This window comes from Suncus etruscus, chromosome 5 (genome assembly GCF_024139225.1).
Source record: "Suncus etruscus isolate mSunEtr1 chromosome 5, mSunEtr1.pri.cur, whole genome shotgun sequence".
Taxonomy (NCBI): domain Eukaryota; kingdom Metazoa; phylum Chordata; class Mammalia; order Eulipotyphla; family Soricidae; genus Suncus; species Suncus etruscus.
The window spans coordinates 114,296,156-114,306,076 of record NC_064852.1 but is presented as its reverse complement, the minus strand read 5'-3'; the positions used below and the strand labels follow the sequence as shown (position 1 = coordinate 114,306,076).

General features: G+C 37.4%; 1 pseudogene; it reads right to left on the bottom strand.

Annotated features, from left to right (window-relative positions):
* Window positions 1-1,729: 1,729 nt before the first annotated feature.
* Window positions 1,730-1,842, bottom strand: LOC126010700 (uncharacterized; annotated as a pseudogene).
* Window positions 1,843-9,921: the final 8,079 nt, after the last annotated feature.

Sequence of the window (9,921 nt, the reverse complement as noted above, 5' to 3'; positions counted from 1 at the left end):
ATGGTGGTTCGAATCCTGGCATCTCATATGGTCCCCGAGCCTACCAAGAGCCATTTCTGAGCGTAGAGCCAGGAACAACCCCGAGAGCTGCTGGACGTGACCCAAAAACCAAACCCTCCCCCAAAAAAGAAACGATTACTAAAACTAATTTTGGAAATAAGTGGACTTTAAAGCCAAGTCAAGTGGAGTATACTAATTGTTTTTTTCACTGTTTCTTTTTCTTTGAATTTTTGTCTTTTTGTTTTATTTTGGTTTTTGATTTTTGGGTCACACCTGGCAGCGTTCAGGGGTTACTCCTGGCCATACTCTCAGAAATAGCTCCTGGCAGGCTCAGTGGATCATGTGGGATGCTGGGATTCAAACCACAGTCCTTCTGCATGCAAGGCAAATACCCTACCTCCATGCTATCTCTCCAGCCCCTTTTTCTTTGAAATTTTAATTATTTTTATTTAGTTCGTTTTGGCTTGTGTGCTACACCAAGTGGTCCTCAGGGCTTACTTCTGGCTCTGTTCTCAGGTGTTACTTGCTGCTGACCTGGAAAGACCCCATGGAATATCAAGGGATTTAACCAGGGATCAGCTACATGCAAGGCAAGCTCTCTTGTTGCTGGTCTCATAAAATTATTTTTAATAAAGTAAAATCAAGTATGTGCATTGGTATTAAGACTGTAGTAGCCCTGAAAGTATATAACAGTGATATTGGAACTATTGTGAAATAGATTAATTTGGGGGGAGGGGGAAATGTTACTTCAGTGGTTTAACACTCTTCAGTTCTCAAATTTATTGAAAACTTTATATTGGAAATAAAATAGCTCTGTCAACAACCACTTTCTGTCATTTCAAAACATCCTTTCAGTGGCTAGAGCAGGCAGAATGCTTCCCTTGCTCATGGCCAACCTGGGTTTATGCCCTGACACTCCAGAAGGCCTCCCAAGACTGCTAGAACTGGATCCTTAGTACAGAATCACGAGTAAGCCCTTAGCACACTGGTATGACCCCCAAAATGTAAAGAACTAAATAAAATGACCATTCAGTATTTCTCTAGGCATATAGGAAATTGACAAGAAGATCAAATACAAACAAACAAAAACACTTACTGGTCACCACATATCAGAAGTGATCTGCCCTCACAAAATAGAGATTTATTTTCAGCAGCTATAGTATGAAAATTATGATTAAATTTATTTTAACCATATTTTGCTCAGGTCAGTCATTTATCAATAAAAGTATCCTTCAGGGGAACAGAGATATTATTCCTCTTGTTTACCATCATGCCTTAGCCTGCTTGGGCTAGTAGGGCAGATAGATACCAGTTACTTGGAGACCTGAAAACCAAATAACTGATGTTTAACATTTCTGAAGACTGAGGAGTTTAAAATTAATTTGGTCGTCAATTTGATGTCTTCTGAGAGTCAGCTTCCTGTCCATATCTGGACAATTTCTTGCTGCATTTTCACATGATAATAGAGCTCTTTAGGGTCACCAGTGCTAAGGTTTCTTTTCCCATGATTTACCAAGGACATCAAATGTCCTTCACTTACAAATAAAATTACATTGGGGTTAGTATACCCCACAAAAATTTGGAAGAGATATAAACATTCCATTTTTATAATACTTTATATATTCTAAAATATCAAATAAGCCACAGTAGTTACTTGTGAAATATTTTCTGAACAAAAATGAAAAGGACTTTGCTCAGTGATTACTTTGATCTAGCTTATAAAGTTGTAAAGAACCTATTGTCATTTGTATTCACCTATTCACATGTCATCCTTGCGCAGGGGCCATGCTAATCTTCTCTGTATTGTTCCTATTTTAGTATATGTGCTGCCAAAGCAAGCACTGTATTCACATATTTAGATAATTGAACTTGGAAAACATTGAAAACTCAAAACAGGGAAAAGGAATTCCCTGGGTAATGTTAAAAATGTAATTAGATTGGCATCTCATATTTTATACAAAGAGTTGGAAAGAAAATTTTCTTCTGCTAGAAAGTAATTTGAGATTTTTTTATTAAAATGATGTGATCACACAATAAATTCAAGTGATATTTTTAGTAGATTATGAAACATCAAGGTGACTTGTTTTTAGTGTGTGTTTTTTTTTCTAAAAAGCAGTAACTTCAGGCTCTGAATAACTTTTTTTTTTTAATTTAGGCATCTAAGAATCAGTGTGAATGGAACCCAGGAGCTTCTCTAAGGGTGGACAATTTGATATCAGAGTCCAACAACATGATATTGTTCAAACTTACCAGTGCCTGGGTCCACTATGGTTACACTTAGTTGTACTAGAACAGTGGATAGTTGGTACCAGGGTTAGAACCAGAAACTTTGGGCCCGGAGAGATAGCACAGGGCATTTGCCTTGCAAGCAGCCAATCCAAGACCAAAGGTGGTTGGTTCGAAACCCGGTGTCCCATATGGTCCCCCGTGCCTGCCAGGAGCTGTTTCTGAGCAGACAGCCAGGAGTAATCCCTGAGCAAGGTCGGGTGTGGCCCAAAAACCAAAAAAAAAAAAAAAAAAAAAGAACCAGAAACTTTTTGTATGTAACATCCCTAGCTATCTCTCATATTCAGGTTTTGAAGATTTTTGTTTACTTATTTTAATGTCTATAGAAATTAGCAGTGCATTTATCACCCTACTCATTTTATCTTTCAGTTCATTGATAAATCATTAAACTTTTATTTATATGATTTATATTATTTCTTTTTTCTGGTTTGGGTGTCATACCAAGTGATGCTCATGTAAAAATATATTATATATTTTTAAAAGAAAATTGCATGGTGGTTTATAGTACTGTTGCTGATAGGATTTTATACAAAATATTTTACTATCTTCAAGCACTACTTCCTGTTCTTGGTTGAACACTTTCCTCCACCATAGGTGTTTCACGCCACTGCCAACTCCACTTTATTGTAGATGTACCAATAGTTGGTTTGTTTTTTTTTTTGTTGTTGTTTTTTTTGGTGTTTGGGTCACACCCGGCTCAGGGGTTACTCCTGGCTGTCTCCTCAGAAGTAGCTCCTGGCAGGCACGGGGGATCATATGGGACACTGGGATTCGAACCAACCACTTTTGGTCCTGGATCGGCTGCTTGCGAGGCAAACGTCGGCCGCTGTACTATCTCTCCGGGCCCACCAATAGTTTTTTTTAATCATTTATCTATTCTTGAATTCTCATGTTATTGCCAGATTTCGGCTATTGTGGATAATGCTGCAGGGTACCTAATGTCATCAACATCTTTTTCCAATTTTGTTTTCTTAACAGTGTCTTTCCTTACTTTATATATTAGGTTGAGCTGTCTAGGAAATAGACTATGAAATAGAAATTGAAATGTAAAAAGTTATTGTGAATTTGTGCTAAAAATCAGTTTTCTGTGGACATAAAGAGATTAGGATTAAAATAAGAAAGAAACAATTGCATATTAGTTGCATTTCCAACAAAGTTCTACTGCAGCTGAGATTTTTGCATTCAAGAGTTACCAGTCCTAAGTTATGGAATCTGGACTTTTTACACTCTAACCTACATACCTGGTTTATTCACAGCTTTAGGCATGAGAATAAACCTTTCCTTTGAAATGGGCATAATTTTAAGAAGGAGGACTCTATTCATTGAGGAACATTCTTAAAGAGCCTCATCTATAGTAGTTCCAGTACCAGGAGAGCACAGACTCAGCCCTAAAGTAGAGAGCAAGCTATCTGAGCCATCTCAGCAAACTCCATTACTAGGGTCTGGTCATGTGCTTTTTCTAGAAATACCTCCTAGAGAAAATTTCCTCCCACCCCTCCTGAGAATATATTTTGTTACTCCTGGTTGTAATGACCATGTTTGTAACCTTCAAATGCAGTTTGTGTGTGTGTGTGTCAGGGGGGAATTAAGAAGAAAACCTTATTTCTGTTCCTAAATGCTCAAAATTCCAACATTCTCAATGCAGAAAAGCCATCAGTACTCCTATATTCATTGCTGCAGTATTCATAATCTGGAAGCCAGAATTTGGAAATAACCCAAGTGACAGATAACAGATGAGTAGATAAAGAAACTGTGTGGGGCCAGCGAGGTGGCAGGTAAGGTGTCTGCTTGCAAGCGCTAGCCAAGGAAAGACCGCGGTTCAATCCCCCAGCGTCCCATATGGTTCCCCCAAGCCAGGGGCAATTTCTGAGCGCTTAGCCAGGAGTAACCCCTGAGCATCAAATGGGTGTGGCCCAAAAAACAAAACAAACAAACAAAAAAGAAACTGTATATCTACACAATGGAATAATACACAACTGTTAGTTAAAATGAATTAAATAAAAGAAAAATGAATTAATAAAATTTGCTGATCTATAGATGGATGTTAAGTGTGTTATGCTGAGCAAAGTATGTCAGAGGGAGAAGGATAGTCATAAAATAATTGCATTTATTTGTGGAATATAAAAAAGGTAGCAATGATAATATTATTCAGAGATAATAAAGACAAGGGACAAGAGGACAAGTCTATAGTAGGAATCTTGCCACAAAGAGCAGGGGAGTGCAGTTAGGGCAGAGAAGGATCCAGTATGACAATAATAGTTGGAAATGATCACTCTAGAAGAACTGGGTGCTGAAAGGAGGTAAAGTGATAGACATGATACCCCTTCAGTGAATAATATTGCAAACCATAGTCTAAAATAAAGAAAAAGGATGAGTTAGAGATAGAAATAGAGTGAGAGAGAGAGAGAGAGAGAAGAAATATGTCTGTCACATTTATAGTGAGGAGAAAAGGCAGGAGGGGAACTGTGTACATGGATGATGGAAATATGTACTGGTGATGGGTTTTGAACACTATATGACTGAAAGTTAATCATGAACAACTTGGTGATCATGAAAAAAACTATTGTACTGTAAACAACCTTATAAACCAAGGTATTTAGAGTAGTTTTTAAAAATAAAATAGGAACACCAACATTTCCGATTTTGATTTTTTTTTCTTCAGATTTTGTTTCTTAATTTCATTAACCAACTCAAGTGTTCACAGAAGCCTGGTTACTCCAATTATAACTGAGTTCATCATTGGCAGTCCCTAGGTTAATATTGGCAATTATGTACTTATAACATAGGGGCCAGGAGATCTTCATGAACTACCTTATTCCTAAATTGTTTTTGATTTGTGTTCTTTGGATTAAGAGTCAGCCAAGGAGGTTGTTTTTTACATGACTGTAATCATACAACTACAATCATATTTGTAATCACGGTATTTAAATAAAGATAATTAAAAAAAAAAGAGTCAGGCCCTCTCAGAATGATGTCATGAAACAACTACTGTCTGGGAATTGTGTTTCCCTTGATACCCCGAGGTATTGGTGTGGGGAGCCAGCAGGAAGCTCTGCACACCCAGCATGATTCCTCATAGAATCAAATTGACCTTTAAATTGCTCAATAATAAGCAGCCCCTCTCTTAGTTCTTTAGTTTGTATGCTAGAAAGAGCCGATTTGGCTTTCATCAACTAAATTATCTGGTATCTCTCAAGTTTTTTATTGAGGTATAGATGACACATAGCTTCATATTTATTTCAGTGATTAGTACAACATAATGATTATTTGCTTATATCATGATCACAGTAAGTCCAGTTAACATGTCATTATCTATAATTAGAAAAATTAAAATTTTCTGATTAGAAATGTTAAGATCTATTTTCTTACTGACTTGGAAATGTGCAGTCTAGTACTATAAAATTATCTTTTGTCTTTATGTTGTATATTACATTTCCATTTACTTATTTTTAACTAGACATTTGGACATTTTTACCCCTTCACTCATTTCTCCAATGCATGATCCTTCAACTATGGCCATTCCTAACCTGTTTTCTGTACCCCCGAGCCTCATTTTTATTTTGACATTTCACAAAGAAGCAAAATCATATGGTATTTAACTTCCCATATATGACATGTCATTGATCATAATGCTTCAAGATCTATCCTTCTTTTAGATGTTTAATTCTAAATACTAGAACATGTATGAGGTCATCCACTAATCTCTGGATTAGTGCCAGATCAGGGGCTCACCTTTCATGCAAGCAATAGGTATTCCCATCAGTTAGGGTGCCTGGCATTGCTGTTTTGAGAAGGCTGCAACTCAGAAACTTGTACTTATAAAATCTTATAAGGCATAGAAAAGGGCGAGATCAACATTTACTTCTCATTCCAGAAGGCCATAGTACTGAGTACCAAAGGCTTATTGTACAAGAGCTGAATTGTGCTTCTTTTTATTATTCTCAAAACGTTGAAGTATATAAACAATTTCTTCTCTACCACATTTGTAGTCTTATTATTTAGAAATGCGTTTGAAGAACAGAGTAAAAATAAAAACCAACAACAAATGTGTTAGTAAGAGTGCATAATTTGAAGGAAAAATACTAATCACATCAAGTTTTCCTTACCGAATTAAAATTAAACTTATACTGATTATTCATGTATGTGTGTGTCAAATTATCAATGGATTTTTAAAATAATTTTGTATAAAGGAAATACTACTTAATTTTTGGATGTTTGGGTTCTGGAGCATAATTGGTGGTGCTCAGGAGCTATTTCTGGCTCTACACATAAGTAATTACTCTTGGTGGTGCTCAAGGGACCATGTGGTGTTTAAGATTGAACCCAGGACTTTGGTAGACAAAGCAAGCCCTCTAGTCTATTGAGTTATATTTCCATCCTCAGGGAATGCAACTTTGAATTTGAATGGTTTTCAAAGCCTCAATCATGAATCCAGGGATTAGAGTCTAAAATTATAGCTTAGAAATTAAGTGAACTATTAAGAGCCAGCATTATAGTTACATAATTTCACCACTCAATATTAATAGAATCTTTGGATTTTCTGCTTTTAGTTCATCTAATCATAGCTAAACAAAATCATTTGAATTTGATGGCAGAGAAAGAGTAAACACTATTTTATTTTCTGTGTAGTAGGAATGAATAGCAATTTTGACACTCAAGAGAAAGCTTATACTGCATGATTAAAATACAGCAGACTTTTCCTCTTGAGAAAAACTCAAATTTAGCTTAGACTGTAAAAAAAATTATTTTCATAAAGATACCAAATTGAATTGGACATATTAGTTTTTAAATCTAAAATTTTAGTAAGACTTAAAATCTCTATTTATACATTACTCTAGAAGCTACTCAGGAATGACCTTTTGAACCTATTATTCTATTTGCTCACACATGCTTTAGTCCCTTTTTTACTTGGTAGCTTTTGCTATAAGAAGAAACAGAGGTAGAAGGAAAGTAATTCTGGAAAAAGACAATGAATATGACTTCTTGCTTATGGCTTCTAGATTTCTCTCTGCCTGCCTGTCTGCCTGCCCGTCTGCTTGCCTGCCTGCCCAACCACCCGCCCGTCCGTTCTTCTGTCCGTCTGTCCGTCTGTCTGTCCATCTGTCCATCTGTCTGTCTCCCTGCCTGTCTGTCTGTCTGTCTTTGTCTCAGATAACTTGTGTATAGGAGACAGTCCATAACTATATACATACCCAAGATTTCACTTATCTTTAATTTTATGTTATTTATTCCAAAATCATTCTTTAGAATTCTTTCCAACATTTAGGTTAATTTCCACTGATTTTTTGTTTTGTTTTGTTTTTGGTCCACATCCTTCGACCCTCAGGGGCCACTCTTGGCTCTGTTCTCAGAAATTACTCCTGGCATACTTGAAGGACCATATGGGATGCTATGGATTGAACCCAGGTCTGTCCTGGATTGGCTACATGCAAGGCAAATACCCTACCACTGTGCTATGGCTCCCGTCCTGATGTTTAATGCAAGGTATCATGATGCAGGCTAGCAAATCCTATTTTATGAATATTATCTATTGCTCAAGCACCCAAAAAATGTCTCTTTGTAAAACAAATTCAAACTCCTTAGGTTAGTTCTCATAATTCTCCATCAGTCATTTCTTTCTTCCCATATCTTTATAACTTAATATATTGATTGCCATTGCAGCCTGTCTAGCCAAATTATCCTGTTTTTCACCATCACCATACAGTTTCCTGCTTCCTGTTATTAGATCCCCTCCCAAACAGCAGCAAAATTTCTTTTCATATCCTTGACACTGGTACCTTGTATAGGATAAGAATTGGCTTGAAATTAATAGTGAATCATCATGTAACTTCATATGTACATCATATGTAACTTCCCTGAATCTCTCTCTTTGGACATACTGGTACCCTCGAGGATTCTATTCTGAGTCCTGTTGGCTTTTCATTCAAAACATCATCTTTGGAAGATCCCCTTCATTTTGGAAGTTCAATTTCAAATACATGGCTCATAAATTTAAATAGCTGATGCCCAAATATCTATCTTGGGCATCAGCTAGATAAATATTTTTCCTTTTCCATCCCTAGGCAATTATATTGCATGCTTATCAAAGTCAAAACATTACATTAGAGAACTTGTGTTTGTAGAGCTACTCTAAGTGGTGCTCAAAGCCACGGATCACTCTTGGTGGGGTTCCACTCAGTGACACTGAACAGTTCAGTACACAGGCCTGTGGTGCTCAGGGGTGCCAGAGTTATGTGTGGAAATACTGATACCGATAAGTGAGAAGCATGTGGTGCCAGGGATCAAACTCGGGGCTCCAACATGCCAAGTATATGCTCTATATGCTACCACTTGAATGGTAGAACTTCTAGGTCTCCAAAAATTCTTTTTCTTTGTACCACAATCTCTTTTTCTAAGCTTCTCTACCTTATAATCAGAAATGTGGCCCAGGTTTTGACTCCTAAAACTTCCCATTTTAATATGATACAAACTAAAAGATTTGCTCACCTGTTGTTGTTTTAATATATATTAAAGAGTCCTACTTTTGGTGAGGCCTTTCTGAGCTAGGCCCGGCTCCCACAGCCCCTATGGCCTGGTAGGTCTAAAGGTTGCAGGGTGGGGGCAGAGAGATTCACAAAGCAGTCAGAAGTTCTAGGAGTCAGCCAGCTTTATTTTACAGTCCTGATCTAACATAGACATTTCCTCACATGACTTCTATTCTAAGCTTTTTCCTAGCAGCCACTTCTTTACTCCTTCTGGCTTTCTCGGCCTCTGTCTCCCTTTCAGCTGCTTTTCCAGGCTTCCTTGCTGTCTAACTACCTTTGCTGATGCTACTGCAACTGCTTCTTTGCTGATGCTCAACCGCTGATACTGAATCTGATGCTGAATCTCACTGTTGAATTTTGCTGTTGATTCTCGTTTCTGCTACACTTCTCTCTCTAAGTCTCCTTCTTAATCCCTGTCTCCCCTCATGCAGACTCCTCTATCCGCCCATTCCAAGTGTGGGGTGGTTCTGATCATTCAGGTGGTATAAACAAGCAGTTTCTAAATCTCTCGAATCTTTAGGAAGCCATTGTTTTCTTTGCTTGTTTGTTTTTGTTTTCGGGTCACACTCGGCAGCACTCAGGGTACCATATGGGATGCTGGGATTCAAACCACCATCCTTCTGTATGCAAGGCAAATGCCTTACCTCCATGCTATCTTTCCGGCCCCAAGAAGCCATTGTTGACTATGGTTTTCAACCTTCATCCTTGACTCTCTCTCTCTCCTTGCTCATTAACGAAACTGGTTTTCTTTGAATTCCTAAAAATATTTTGATTTGGGATTATGTCAAGAATAGTTGCGGTTTTCTCTTGATTCTTTACAATGATTCTCCCCATCCCCCATTCAAGCAGTCTAAGCTGGTTCACTCTTCTCCTTATTATAAAGTCTGTTACTTATATCCTTCATAATATCATTGCATTGTACCTTATCACAACATGTTAGTAGTTTGTTAGTCATTTATCATCTGTTTTCCAGGCTGGAGTATAAGCTTTGTGGTTACTATGTGATAAACAGGTTACAGGTGTTGAATAAATGCTATTGCACAAAGAAGTGACTGATGGGTTAACTAAGTATGGCTTTCTCTCAGGTCCTCTGTATTCCACTAAGCATAAA